This window comes from Heptranchias perlo, chromosome 2 (genome assembly GCF_035084215.1).
Source record: "Heptranchias perlo isolate sHepPer1 chromosome 2, sHepPer1.hap1, whole genome shotgun sequence".
Lineage (NCBI taxonomy): Eukaryota > Metazoa > Chordata > Chondrichthyes > Hexanchiformes > Hexanchidae > Heptranchias > Heptranchias perlo.
The window spans coordinates 104,495,404-104,509,736 of NC_090326.1; the positions used below are offsets into that span (position 1 = coordinate 104,495,404).

Genomic DNA, 14,333 nt, shown 5'->3' on the forward strand with positions numbered 1-14,333 from the left:
CTTGAGTGCCAACACTGCCCCCTAGCTGTCAAACCACACACTTGGCCAGCTTTCTCTTCTGAGCCTTCACATCCGACTGTCTTGACTTTGCAAGTGGACTGCAGGAAGTCCCCACACGACCAGTTGCCATGACTTCACCCTTTGCGAAGTGTCTTGCAGCCTCGCAACGTTGATTGTGGACATCAAATGAAAGTGCGGTGAAAAAGTTAATCACACTGCTAGCAGAGAATGGTTTCGATCCATTGACCTCTGGGTTATGGGCCCAGCACGCTGCCGCTGTGCCACTCTGCTCCGATCTGGCAAAACTATACTCCACGGTGTGCCTGGTTTTTAAACCGTCCTCTGTTGCCAGCTTGCTTTTCAGAGCTTTCATAGAATCATCGAATCACAATCCAGCCCTTCGTACCGGCTCTTTGAAAGAGCTATCCAATTAGTGTCACTCCCCTGCTCTTTCCCCATAGCCCTGCAAATTCTTCCACTTCAAGTATTTATCCAATTCCCTTTTGAAAGTTACTCTTGAATCTGCTTCCACCAGCATTTCAGGCAGTGCATTCCCGATCATAACAACTCGCTGCGTAAAATTGTTTACCTCATGTCGCCTCAATTCCCTGAAATCTGTGTCCTCTGGTTATCGACCCTTCTGCCACTGGAAGCAGTTTCTCCTTATTTACTCTAACAAAACCCTGCATGACTTTGAACACCTCGATCAAATCTCCCCTTAACCTTCTCTGCTCCACACATAAGACGATCTTCACTTTGCAAATGGATTGCAGCAATTCCCCACACCACTCGTTGCCATCACTTGACCCTTTGCTCAATGCCTCTCAGCCTCGCTGCTTTGATTGTGGACAGAAATCGAATGAGTTGTGAAAAAATTGATCTTGATGCTAGCAGAGAATGGTTTCGATCCATTGACCTCTGGGTTATGGGCCCAGCACGCTTCCGCTGCGCCACTCTGCTCAGACATAAGAGTGCACTATTTCGCTGGGTCTGGCTTGCAAACCACCCTCTATTGCCACCTTTCTCGTTCATTCAGATCATCGCAACTTTGCAAATTGATGCAGCCATTCACATACGGCTAGCTGCCATCATTTCATCCTCCCAGAAATCTCACCCAACCTTCCTCCATTGATTCTCAACAGCAATTTGCTCACCCACCTACAAATATACTGCTAATATTTGCTTCACATGTTCTCCTGATCAACTTTTCTGCCAGTCAGTTTCACTCTCAACCTCACAATGCCCTGCAAAGCTAACACAAATTTCTTCTCTTTGCAAGGACATCACTTCTTTTGCTTTTCACACCACTTTTTAGAATTACGCAAACAAGCACTTTGAAAAAGCTCACCTGACTACGGGCAGAGAATAGTTTCAATCTGATCACTGCAGCGCTATGGGTGACTACTGCTGTACCACTCTGCTTGCCAGCATGGTCTTGTTGAAGCCCTCCACCTGCTTTGTCCAGGACTCCCTCCTCCACCTTTGTCTTTGTAGCCTTCCCATCAGGTAATCTTTACTTTGTAAATTGATGCAGGCAGTCCACATACTACCAGTTGTCATCATATTATCGTGCCACAAGTCCATTTCCGCCCTCCTCTTTTCGTGGTTGTCAGGTAACTGCAAATATACCGGCAAAAACTGTTAGAAACACAGTGATACTGAGCTTGTGAGCAATCGAACTTGAGTGCCAACACTGCCCCCTAGCTGTCAAACCACACACTTGGCCAGCTTTCTCTTCTGAGCCTTCACATCCGACTGTCTTGACTTTGCAAGTGGACTGCAGGAAGTCCCCACACGACCAGTTGCCATGACTTCACCCTTTGCGAAGTGTCTTGCAGCCTCGCAACGTTGATTGTGGACATCAAATGAAAGTGCGGTGAAAAAGTTAATCACACTGCTAGCAGAGAATGGTTTCGATCCATTGACCTCTGGGTTATGGGCCCAGCACGCTGCCGCTGCGCCACTCTGCTCCGATCTGGCAAAACTATACTCCACGGTGTGCCTGGTTTTTAAACCGTCCTCTGTTGCCAGCTTGCTTTTCAGAGCTTTCATAGAATCATAGAATCACAATCCAGCCCTTCGTACCGGCTCTTTGAAAGAGCTATCCAATTAGTGTCACTCCCCTGCTCTTTCCCCATAGCCCTGCAAATTCTTCCACTTCAAGTATTTATCCAATTCCCTTTTGAAAGTTACTCTTGAATCTGCTTCCACCAGCATTTCAGGCAGTGCATTCCCGATCATAACAACTCGCTGCGTAAAATTGTTTACCTCATGTCGCCTCAATTCCCTGAAATCTGTGTCCTCTGGTTATCGACCCTTCTGCCACTGCAAGCAGTTTCTCCTTATTTACTCTAACAAAACCCTGCATGACTTTGAACACCTCGATCAAATCTCCCCTTAACCTTCTCTGCTCCAAACAGAAGACGATCTTCACTTTGCAAATGGATTGCAGCAATTCCCCACACCACTCGTTGCCATCACTTGACCCTTTGCTCAATGCCTCTCAGCCTCGCTGCTTTGATTGTGGACAGAAATCGAATGAGTTGTGAAAAAATTGACCTTGATGCTAGCAGAGAATGGTTTCGATCCATTGACCTCTGGGTTATGGGCCCAGCACGCTTCCGCTGCGCCACTCTGCTCAGACGTAAGAGTGCACTATTTCGCTGGGTCTGGCTTGCAAACCACCCTCTATTGCCACCTTTCTCGTTCATTCAGATCATCGCAACTTTGCAAATTGATGCAGCCATTCACATACGGCTAGCTGCCATCATTTCATCCTCCCAGAAATCTCACCCAACCTTCCTCCATTGATTCTCAACAGCAATTTGCTCACCCACCTACAAATATACTGCTAATATTTGCTTCACATGTTCTCCTGATCAACTTTTCTGCCAGTCAGTTTCACTCTCAACCTCACAATGCCCTGCAAAGCTAACACAAATTTCTTCTCTTTGCAAGGACATCACTTCTTTTGCTTTTCACACCACTTTTTAGAATTACGCAAACAAGCACTTTGAAAAAGCTCACCTGACTACGGGCAGAGAATAGTTTCAATTTGATCACTGCAGCGCTATGGGTGACTACTGCTGTACCACTCTGCTTGCCAGCATGGTCTTGTTGAAGCCCTCCACCTGCTTTGTCCAGGACTCCGTCCTCCACCTTTGTCTTTGTAGCCTTCCCATCAGGTAATCTTTACTTTGTAAATTGATGCAGGCAGTCCACATACTACCAGTTGTCATCATATTATCGTGCCACAAGTCCATTTCCGCCCTCCTCTTTTCGTGGTTGTCAGGTAACTGCAAATATACCGGCAAAAACTGTTAGAAACACAGTGATACTGAGCTTGTGAGCAATCGAACTTGAGTGCCAACACTGCCCCCTAGCTGTCAAACCACACACTTGGCCAGCTTTCTCTTCTGAGCCTTCACATCCGACTGTCTTGACTTTGCAAGTGGACTGCAGGAAGTCCCCACACGACCAGTTGCCATGACTTCACCCTTTGCGAAGTGTCTTGCAGCCTCGCAACGTTGATTGTGGACATCAAATGAAAGTGCGGTGAAAAAGTTAATCACACTGCTAGCAGAGAATGGTTTCGATCCATTGACCTCTGGGTTATGGGCCCAGCACGCTGCCGCTGCGCCACTCTGCTCCGATCTGGCAAAACTATACTCCACGGTGTGCCTGGTTTTTAAACCGTCCTCTGTTGCCAGCTTGCTTTTCAGAGCTTTCATAGAATCATCGAATCACAATCCAGCCCTTCGTACCGGCTCTTTGAAAGAGCTATCCAATTAGTGTCACTCCCCTGCTCTTTCCCCATAGCCCTGCAAATTCTTCCACTTCAAGTATTTATCCAATTCCCTTTTGAAAGTTACTCTTGAATCTGCTTCCACCAGCATTTCAGGCAGTGCATTCCCGATCATAACAACTCGCTGCGTAAAATTGTTTACCTCATGTCGCCTCAATTCCCTGAAATCTGTGTCCTCTGGTTATCGACCCTTCTGCCACTGGAAGCAGTTTCTCCTTATTTACTCTAACAAAACCCTGCATGACTTTGAACACCTCGATCAAATCTCCCCTTAACCTTCTCTGCTCCACACATAAGACGATCTTCACTTTGCAAATGGATTGCAGCAATTCCCCACACCACTCGTTGCCATCACTTGACCCTTTGCTCAATGCCTCTCAGCCTCGCTGCTTTGATTGTGGACAGAAATCGAATGAGTTGTGAAAAAGTTGATCTTGATGCTAGCAGAGAATGGTTTCGATCCATTGACCTCTGGGTTATGGGCCCAGCACGCTTCCGCTGCGCCACTCTGCTCAGACGTAAGAGTGCACTATTTCGCTGGGTCTGGCTTGCAAACCACCCTCTATTGCCACCTTTCTCGTTCATTCAGATCATCGCAACTTTGCAAATTGATGCAGCCATTCACATACGGCTCGCTGCCATCATTTCATCCTCCCAGAAATCTCACCCAACCTTCCTCCATTGATTCTCAACAGCAATTTGCTCACCCACCTACAAATATACTGCTAATATTTGCTTCACATGTTCTCCTGATCAACTTTTCTGCCAGTCAGTTTCACTCTCAACCTCACAATGCCCTGCAAAGCTAACACAAATTTCTTCTCTTTGCAAGGACATCACTTCTTTTGCTTTTCACACCACTTTTTAGAATTACGCAAACAAGCACTTTGAAAAAGCTCACCTGACTACGGGCAGAGAATAGTTTCAATCTGATCACTGCAGCGCTATGGGTGACTACTGCTGTACCACTCTGCTTGCCAGCATGGTCTTGTTGAAGCCCTCCACCTGCTTTGTCCAGGACTCCCTCCTCCACCTTTGTCTTTGTAGCCTTCCCATCAGGTAATCTTTACTTTGTAAATTGATGCAGGCAGTCCACATACTACCAGTTGTCATCATATTATCGTGCCACAAGTCCATTTCCGCCCTCCTCTTTTCGTGGTTGTCAGGTAACTGCAAATATACCGGCAAAAACTGTTAGAAACACAGTGATACTGAGCTTGTGAGCAATCGAACTTGAGTGCCAACACTGCCCCCTAGCTGTCAAACCACACACTTGGCCAGCTTTCTCTTCTGAGCCTTCACATCCGACTGTCTTGACTTTGCAAGTGGACTGCAGGAAGTCCCCACACGACCAGTTGCCATGACTTCACCCTTTGCGAAGTGTCTTGCAGCCTCGCAACGTTGATTGTGGACATCAAATGAAAGTGCGGTGAAAAAGTTAATCACACTGCTAGCAGAGAATGGTTTCGATCCATTGACCTCTGGGTTATGGGCCCAGCACGCTGCCGCTGCGCCACTCTGCTCCGATCTGGCAAAACTATACTCCACGGTGTGCCTGGTTTTTAAACCGTCCTCTGTTGCCAGCTTGCTTTTCAGAGCTTTCATAGAATCATCGAATCACAATCCAGCCCTTCGTACCGGCTCTTTGAAAGAGCTATCCAATTAGTGTCACTCCCCTGCTCTTTCCCCATAGCCCTGCAAATTCTTCCACTTCAAGTATTTATCCAATTCCCTTTTGAAAGTTACTCTTGAATCTGCTTCCACCAGCATTTCAGGCAGTGCATTCCCGATCATAACAACTCGCTGCGTAAAATTGTTTACCTCATGTCGCCTCAATTCCCTGAAATCTGTGTCCTCTGGTTATCGACCCTTCTGCCACTGGAAGCAGTTTCTCCTTATTTACTCTAACAAAACCCTGCATGACTTTGAACACCTCAATCAAATCTCCCCTTAACCTTCTCTGCTCCACACATAAGACGATCTTCACTTTGCAAATGGATTGCAGCAATTCCCCACACCACTCGTTGCCATCACTTGACCCTTTGCTCAATGCCTCTCAGCCTCGCTGCTTTGATTGTGGACAGAAATCGAATGAGTTGTGAAAAAATTGATCTTGATGCTAGCAGAGAATGGTTTCGATCCATTGACCTCTGGGTTATGGGCCCAGCACGCTTCCGCTGCGCCACTCTGCTCAGACATAAGAGTGCACTATTTCGCTGGGTCTGGCTTGCAAACCACCCTCTATTGCCACCTTTCTCGTTCATTCAGATCATCGCAACTTTGCAAATTGATGCAGCCATTCACATACGGCTAGCTGCCATCATTTCATCCTCCCAGAAATCTCACCCAACCTTCCTCCATTGATTCTCAACAGCAATTTGCTCACCCACCTACAAATATACTGCTAATATTTGCTTCACATGTTCTCCTGATCAACTTTTCTGCCAGTCAGTTTCACTCTCAACCTCACAATGCCCTGCAAAGCTAACACAAATTTCTTCTCTTTGCAAGGACATCACTTCTTTTGCTTTTCACACCACTTTTTAGAATTACGCAAACAAGCACTTTGAAAAAGCTCACCTGACTACGGGCAGAGAATAGTTTCAATTTGATCACTGCAGCGCTATGGGTGACTACTGCTGTACCACTCTGCTTGCCAGCATGGTCTTGTTGAAGCCCTCCACCTGCTTTGTCCAGGACTCCGTCCTCCACCTTTGTCTTTGTAGCCTTCCCATCAGGTAATCTTTACTTTGTAAATTGATGCAGGCAGTCCACATACTACCAGTTGTCATCATATTATCGTGCCACAAGTCCATTTCCGCCCTCCTCTTTTCGTGGTTGTCAGGTAACTGCAAATATACCGGCAAAAACTGTTAGAAACACAGTGATACTGAGCTTGTGAGCAATCGAACTTGAGTGCCAACACTGCCCCCTAGCTGTCAAACCACACACTTGGCCAGCTTTCTCTTCTGAGCCTTCACATCCGACTGTCTTGACTTTGCAAGTGGACTGCAGGAAGTCCCCACACGACCAGTTGCCATGACTTCACCCTTTGCGAAGTGTCTTGCAGCCTCGCAACGTTGATTGTGGACATCAAATGAAAGTGCGGTGAAAAAGTTAATCACACTGCTAGCAGAGAATGGTTTCGATCCATTGACCTCTGGGTTATGGGCCCAGCACGCTGCCGCTGCGCCACTCTGCTCCGATCTGGCAAAACTATACTCCACGGTGTGCCTGGTTTTTAAACCGTCCTCTGTTGCCAGCTTGCTTTTCAGAGCTTTCATAGAATCATCGAATCACAATCCAGCCCTTCGTACCGGCTCTTTGAAAGAGCTATCCAATTAGTGTCACTCCCCTGCTCTTTCCCCATAGCCCTGCAAATTCTTCCACTTCAAGTATTTATCCAATTCCCTTTTGAAAGTTACTCTTGAATCTGCTTCCACCAGCATTTCAGGCAGTGCATTCCCGATCATAACAACTCGCTGCGTAAAATTGTTTACCTCATGTCGCCTCAATTCCCTGAAATCTGTGTCCTCTGGTTATCGACCCTTCTGCCACTGGAAGCAGTTTCTCCTTATTTACTCTAACAAAACCCTGCATGACTTTGAACACCTCGATCAAATCTCCCCTTAACCTTCTCTGCTCCACACATAAGACGATCTTCACTTTGCAAATGGATTGCAGCAATTCCCCACACCACTCGTTGCCATCACTTGACCCTTTGCTCAATGCCTCTCAGCCTCGCTGCTTTGATTGTGGACAGAAATCGAATGAGTTGTGAAAAAGTTGATCTTGATGCTAGCAGAGAATGGTTTCGACCCATTGACCTCTGGGTTATGGGCCCAGCACGCTTCCGCTGCGCCACTCTGCTCAGACATAAGAGTGCACTATTTCGCTGGGTCTGGCTTGCAAACCACCCTCTATTGCCACCTTTCTCGTTCATTCTGATCATCGCAACTTTGCAAATTGATGCAGCCATTCACATACGGCTAGCTGCCATCATTTCATCCTCCCAGAAATCTCCCCCAACCTTCCTCCATTGATTCTCAACAGCAATTTACTCACCCACCTACAAATATACTGCTAATATTTGCTTCACATGTTCTCCTGATCAACTTTTCTGCCAGTCAGTTTCACTCTCAACCTCACAATGCCCTGCAAAGCTAACACAAATTTCTTCTCTTTGCAAGGACATCACTTCTTTTGCTTTTCACACCACTTTTTAGAATTACGCAAACAAGCACTTTGAAAAAGCTCACCTGACTACGGGCAGAGAATAGTTTCAATCTGATCACTGCAGCGCTATGGGTGACTACTGCTGTACCACTCTGCTTGCCAGCATGGTCTTGTTGAAGCCCTCCACCTGCTTTGTCCAGGACTCCCTCCTCCACCTTTGTCTTTGTAGCCTTCCCATCAGGTAATCTTTACTTTGTAAATTGATGCAGGCAGTCCACATACTACCAGTTGTCATCATATTATCGTGCCACAAGTCCATTTCCGCCCTCCTCTTTTCGTGGTTGTCAGGTAACTGCAAATATACCGGCAAAAACTGTTAGAAACACAGTGATACTGAGCTTGTGAGCAATCGAACTTGAGTGCCAACACTGCCCCCTAGCTGTCAAACCACACACTTGGCCAGCTTTCTCTTCTGAGCCTTCACATCCGACTGTCTTGACTTTGCAAGTGGACTGCAGGAAGTCCCCACACGACCAGTTGCCATGACTTCACCCTTTGCGAAGTGTCTTGCAGCCTCGCAACGTTGATTGTGGACATCAAATGAAAGTGCGGTGAAAAAGTTAATCACACTGCTAGCAGAGAATGGTTTCGATCCATTGACCTCTGGGTTATGGGCCCAGCACGCTGCCGCTGCGCCACTCTGCTCCGATCTGGCAAAACTATACTCCACGGTGTGCCTGGTTTTTAAACCGTCCTCTGTTGCCAGCTTGCTTTTCAGAGCTTTCATGGAATCATCGAATCACAATCCAGCCCTTCGTACCGGCTCTTTGAAAGAGCTATCCAATTAGTGTCACTCCCCTGCTCTTTCCCCATAGCCCTGCAAATTCTTCCACTTCAAGTATTTATCCAATTCCCTTTTGAAAGTTACTCTTGAATCTGCTTCCACCAGCATTTCAGGCAGTGCATTCCCGATCATAACAACTCGCTGCGTAAAATTGTTTACCTCATGTCGCCTCAATTCCCTGAAATCTGTGTCCTCTGGTTATCGACCCTTCTGCCACTGGAAGCAGTTTCTCCTTATTTACTCTAACAAAACCCTTCATGACTTTGAACACCTCGATCAAATCTCCCCTTAACCTTCTCTGCTCTGCACATAAGACGATCTTCACTTTGCAAATGGATTGCAGCAATTCCCCACACCACTCGTTGCCATCACTTGACCCTTTGCTCAATGCCTCTCAGCCTCGCTGCTTTGATTGTGGACAGAAATCGAATGAGTTGTGAAAAAATTGATCTTGATGCTAGCAGAGAATGGTTTCGATCCATTGACCTCTGGGTTATGGGCCCAGCATGCTTCCGCTGCGCCACTCTGCTCAGACATAAAAGTGCACTATTTCGCTGGGTCTGGCTTGCAAACCACCCTCTATTGCCACCTTTCTCGTTCATTCAGATCATCGCAACTTTGCAAATTGATGCAGCCATTCACATACGGCTCGCTGCCATCATTTCATCCTCCCAGAAATCTCACCCAACCTTCCTCCATTGATTCTCAACAGCAATTTGCTCACCCACCTACAAATATACTGCTAATATTTGCTTCACATGTTCTCCTGATCAACTTTTCTGCCAGTCAGTTTCACTCTCAACCTCACAATGCCCTGCAAAGCTAACACAAATTTCTTCTCTTTGCAAGGACATCACTTCTTTTGCTTTTCACACCACTTTTTAGAATTACGCAAACAAGCACTTTGAAAAAGCTCACCTGACTACGGGCAGAGAATAGTTTCAATCTGATCACTGCAGCGCTATGGGTGACTACTGCTGTACCACTCTGCTTGCCAGCATGGTCTTGTTGAAGCCCTCCACCTGCTTTGTCCAGGACTCCCTCCTCCACCTTTGTCTTTGTAGCCTTCCCATCAGGTAATCTTTACTTTGTAAATTGATGCAGGCAGTCCACATACTACCAGTTGTCATCATATTATCGTGCCACAAGTCCATTTCCGCCCTCCTCTTTTCGTGGTTGTCAGGTAACTGCAAATATACCGGCAAAAACTGTTAGAAACACAGTGATACTGAGCTTGTGAGCAATCGAACTTGAGTGCCAACACTGCCCCCTAGCTGTCAAACCACACACTTGGCCAGCTTTCTCTTCTGAGCCTTCACATCCGACTGTCTTGACTTTGCAAGTGGACTGCAGGAAGTCCCCACACGACCAGTTGCCATGACTTCACCCTTTGCGAAGTGTCTTGCAGCCTCGCAACGTTGATTGTGGACATCAAATGAAAGTGCGGTGAAAAAGTTAATCACACTGCTAGCAGAGAATGGTTTCGATCCATTGACCTCTGGGTTATGGGCCCAGCACGCTGCCGCTGCGCCACTCTGCTCCGATCTGGCAAAACTATACTCCACGGTGTGCCTGGTTTTTAAACCGTCCTCTGTTGCCAGCTTGCTTTTCAGAGCTTTCATAGAATCATCGAATCACAATCCAGCCCTTCGTACCGGCTCTTTGAAAGAGCTATCCAATTAGTGTCACTCCCCTGCTCTTTCCCCATAGCCCTGCAAATTCTTCCACTTCAAGTATTTATCCAATTCCCTTTTGAAAGTTACTCTTGAATCTGCTTCCACCAGCATTTCAGGCAGTGCATTCCCGATCATAACAACTCGCTGCGTAAAATTGTTTACCTCATGTCGCCTCAATTCCCTGAAATCTGTGTCCTCTGGTTATCGACCCTTCTGCCACTGGAAGCAGTTTCTCCTTATTTACTCTAACAAAACCCTGCATGACTTTGAACACCTCGATCAAATCTCCCCTTAACCTTCTCTGCTCCACACATAAGACGATCTTCACTTTGCAAATGGATTGCAGCAATTCCCCACACCACTCGTTGCCATCACTTGACCCTTTGCTCAATGCCTCTCAGCCTCGCTGCTTTGATTGTGGACAGAAATCGAATGAGTTGTGAAAAAATTGATCTTGATGCTAGCAGAGAATGGTTTCGATCCATTGACCTCTGGGTTATGGGCCCAGCACGCTTCCGCTGCGCCACTCTGCTCAGACATAAGAGTGCACTATTTCGCTGGGTCTGGCTTGCAAACCACCCTCTATTGCCACCTTTCTCGTTCATTCAGATCATCGCAACTTTGCAAATTGATGCAGCCATTCACATACGGCTCGCTGCCATCATTTCATCCTCCCAGAAATCTCACCCAACCTTCCTCCATTGATTCTCAACAGCAATTTGCTCACCCACCTACAAATATACTGCTAATATTTGCTTCACATGTTCTCCTGATCAACTTTTCTGCCAGTCAGTTTCACTCTCAACCTCACAATGCCCTGCAAAGCTAACACAAATTTCTTCTCTTTGCAAGGACATCACTTCTTTTGCTTTTCACACCACTTTTTAGAATTACGCAAACAAGCACTTTGAAAAAGCTCACCTGACTACGGGCAGAGAATAGTTTCAATCTGATCACTGCAGCGCTATGGGTGACTACTGCTGTACCACTCTGCTTGCCAGCATGGTCTTGTTGAAGCCCTCCACCTGCTTTGTCCAGGACTCCCTCCTCCACCTTTGTCTTTGTAGCCTTCCCATCAGGTAATCTTTACTTTGTAAATTGATGCAGGCAGTCCACATACTACCAGTTGTCATCATATTATCGTGCCACAAGTCCATTTCCGCCCTCCTCTTTTCGTGGTTGTCAGGTAACTGCAAATATACCGGCAAAAACTGTTAGAAACACAGTGATACTGAGCTTGTGAGCAATCGAACTTGAGTGCCAACACTGCCCCCTAGCTGTCAAACCACACACTTGGCCAGCTTTCTCTTCTGAGCCTTCACATCCGACTGTCTTGACTTTGCAAGTGGACTGCAGGAAGTCCCCACACGACCAGTTGCCATGACTTCACCCTTTGCGAAGTGTCTTGCAGCCTCGCAACGTTGATTGTGGACATCAAATGAAAGTGCGGTGAAAAAGTTAATCACACTGCTAGCAGAGAATGGTTTCGATCCATTGACCTCTGGGTTATGGGCCCAGCATGCTGCCGCTGCGCCACTCTGCTCCGATCTGGCAAAACTATACTCCACGGTGTGCCTGGTTTTTAAACCGTCCTCTGTTGCCAGCTTGCTTTTCAGAGCTTTCATAGAATCATCGAATCACAATCCAGCCCTTCGTACCGGCTCTTTGAAAGAGCTATCCAATTAGTGTCACTCCCCTGCTCTTTCCCCATAGCCCTGCAAATTCTTCCACTTCAAGTATTTATCCAATTCCCTTTTGAAAGTTACTCTTGAATCTGCTTCCACCAGCATTTCAGGCAGTGCATTCCCGATCATAACAACTCGCTGCGTAAAATTGTTTACCTCATGTCGCCTCAATTCCCTGAAATCTGTGTCCTCTGGTTATCGACCCTTCTGCCACTGGAAGCAGTTTCTCCTTATTTACTCTAACAAAACCCTGCATGACTTTGAACACCTCGATCAAATCTCCCCTTAACCTTCTCTGCTCCACACATAAGACGATCTTCACTTTGCAAATGGATTGCAGCAATTCCCCACACCACTCGTTGCCATCACTTGACCCTTTGCTCAATGCCTCTCAGCCTCGCTGCTTTGATTGTGGACAGAAATCGAATGAGTTGTGAAAAAGTTGATCTTGATGCTAGCAGAGAATGGTTTTGATCCATTGACCTCTGGGTTATGGGCCCAGCACGCTTCCGCTGCGCCACTCTGCTCAGACATAAGAGTGCACTATTTCGCTGGGTCTGGCTTGCAAACCACCCTCTATTGCCACCTTTCTCGTTCATTCAGATCATCGCAACTTTGCAAATTGATGCAGCCATTCACATACGGCTCGCTGCCATCATTTCATCCTCCCAGAAATCTCACCCAACCTTCCTCCATTGATTCTCAACAGCAATTTGCTCACCCACCTACAAATATACTGCTAATATTTGCTTCACATGTTCTCCTGATCAACTTTTCTGCCAGTCAGTTTCACTCTCAACCTCACAATGCCCTGCAAAGCTAACACAAATTTCTTCTCTTTGCAAGGACATCACTTCTTTTGCTTTTCACACCACTTTTTAGAATTACGCAAACAAGCACTTTGAAAAAGCTCACCTGACTACGGGCAGAGAATAGTTTCAATCTGATCACTGCAGCGCTATGGGTGACTACTGCTGTACCACTCTGCTTGCCAGCATGGTCTTGTTGAAGCCCTCCACCTGCTTTGTCCAGGACTCCCTCCTCCACCTTTGTCTTTGTAGCCTTCCCATCAGGTAATCTTTACTTTGTAAATTGATGCAGGCAGTCCACATACTACCAGTTGTCATCATATTATCGTGCCACAAGTCCATTTCCACCCTCCTCTTTTCGTGGTTGTCAGGTAACTGCAAATATACCGGCAAAAACTGTTAGAAACACAGTGATACTGAGCTTGTGAGCAATCGAACTTGAGTGCCAACACTGCCCCCTAGCTGTCAAACCACACACTTGGCCAGCTTTCTCTTCTGAGCCTTCACATCCGACTGTCTTGACTTTGCAAGTGGACTGCAGGAAGTCCCCACACGACCAGTTGCCATGACTTCACCCTTTGCGAAGTGTCTTGCAGCCTCGCAACGTTGATTGTGGACATCAAATGAAAGTGCGGTGAAAAAGTTAATCACACTGCTAGCAGAGAATGGTTTCGATCCATTGACCTCTGGGTTATGGGCCCAGCACGCTGCCGCTGCGCCACTCTGCTCCGATCTGGCAAAACTATACTCCACGGTGTGCCTGGTTTTTAAACCGTCCTCTGTTGCCAGCTTGCTTTTCAGAGCTTTCATAGAATCATCGAATCACAATCCAGCCCTTCGTACCGGCTCTTTGAAAGAGCTATCCAATTAGTGTCACTCCCCTGCTCTTTCCCCATAGCCCTGCAAATTCTTCCACTTCAAGTATTTATCCAATTCCCTTTTGAAAGTTACTCTTGAATCTGCTTCCACCAGCATTTCAGGCAGTGCATTCCCGATCATAACAACTCGCTGCGTAAAATTGTTTACCTCATGTCGCCTCAATTCCCTGAAATCTGTGTCCTCTGGTTATCGACCCTTCTGCCACTGGAAGCAGTTTCTCCTTATTTACTCTAACAAAACCCTGCATGACTTTGAACACCTCGATCAAATCTCCCCTTAACCTTCTCTGCTCCACACATAAGACGATCTTCACTTTGCAAATGGATTGCAGCAATTCCCCACACCACTCGTTGCCATCACTTGACCCTTTGCTCAATGCCTCTCAGCCTCGCTGCTTTGATTGTGGACAGAAATCGAATGAGTTGTGAAAAAATTGATCTTGATGCTAGCAGAGAATGG

General features: G+C 46.7%; 12 non-coding genes across 12 annotated transcripts; all 12 read right to left on the bottom strand.

Annotated features, from left to right (window-relative positions):
• Positions 1-888: 888 nt before the first annotated feature.
• On the bottom strand, positions 889-960 carry trnam-cau (transfer RNA methionine (anticodon CAU)). The gene has a single exon. It is a non-coding gene; the product is annotated as a tRNA-Met (tRNA).
• Positions 961-1,898: 938 nt separating this feature from the next.
• trnam-cau (transfer RNA methionine (anticodon CAU)) lies at positions 1,899-1,970 on the bottom strand. The gene has a single exon. It is a non-coding gene; the product is annotated as a tRNA-Met (tRNA).
• A 597-nt stretch (positions 1,971-2,567) lies between these two features.
• Positions 2,568-2,639, bottom strand: trnam-cau (transfer RNA methionine (anticodon CAU)). The gene has a single exon. It is a non-coding gene; the product is annotated as a tRNA-Met (tRNA).
• Positions 2,640-3,577: 938 nt separating this feature from the next.
• Positions 3,578-3,649, bottom strand: trnam-cau (transfer RNA methionine (anticodon CAU)). Its single transcript has one exon. It is a non-coding gene; the product is annotated as a tRNA-Met (tRNA).
• Positions 3,650-4,246: 597 nt separating this feature from the next.
• Positions 4,247-4,318, bottom strand: trnam-cau (transfer RNA methionine (anticodon CAU)). The gene has a single exon. It is a non-coding gene; the product is annotated as a tRNA-Met (tRNA).
• A 938-nt stretch (positions 4,319-5,256) lies between these two features.
• On the bottom strand, positions 5,257-5,328 carry trnam-cau (transfer RNA methionine (anticodon CAU)). Its single transcript has one exon. It is a non-coding gene; the product is annotated as a tRNA-Met (tRNA).
• Positions 5,329-5,925: 597 nt separating this feature from the next.
• Positions 5,926-5,997, bottom strand: trnam-cau (transfer RNA methionine (anticodon CAU)). Its single transcript has one exon. It is a non-coding gene; the product is annotated as a tRNA-Met (tRNA).
• Positions 5,998-6,935: 938 nt separating this feature from the next.
• On the bottom strand, positions 6,936-7,007 carry trnam-cau (transfer RNA methionine (anticodon CAU)). Its single transcript has one exon. It is a non-coding gene; the product is annotated as a tRNA-Met (tRNA).
• Positions 7,008-8,614: 1,607 nt separating this feature from the next.
• trnam-cau (transfer RNA methionine (anticodon CAU)) lies at positions 8,615-8,686 on the bottom strand. Its single transcript has one exon. It is a non-coding gene; the product is annotated as a tRNA-Met (tRNA).
• Positions 8,687-10,293: 1,607 nt separating this feature from the next.
• On the bottom strand, positions 10,294-10,365 carry trnam-cau (transfer RNA methionine (anticodon CAU)). Its single transcript has one exon. It is a non-coding gene; the product is annotated as a tRNA-Met (tRNA).
• A 597-nt stretch (positions 10,366-10,962) lies between these two features.
• On the bottom strand, positions 10,963-11,034 carry trnam-cau (transfer RNA methionine (anticodon CAU)). Its single transcript has one exon. It is a non-coding gene; the product is annotated as a tRNA-Met (tRNA).
• Positions 11,035-13,651: 2,617 nt separating this feature from the next.
• On the bottom strand, positions 13,652-13,723 carry trnam-cau (transfer RNA methionine (anticodon CAU)). The gene has a single exon. It is a non-coding gene; the product is annotated as a tRNA-Met (tRNA).
• Between the last annotated feature and the right edge of the window lie 610 nt (positions 13,724-14,333).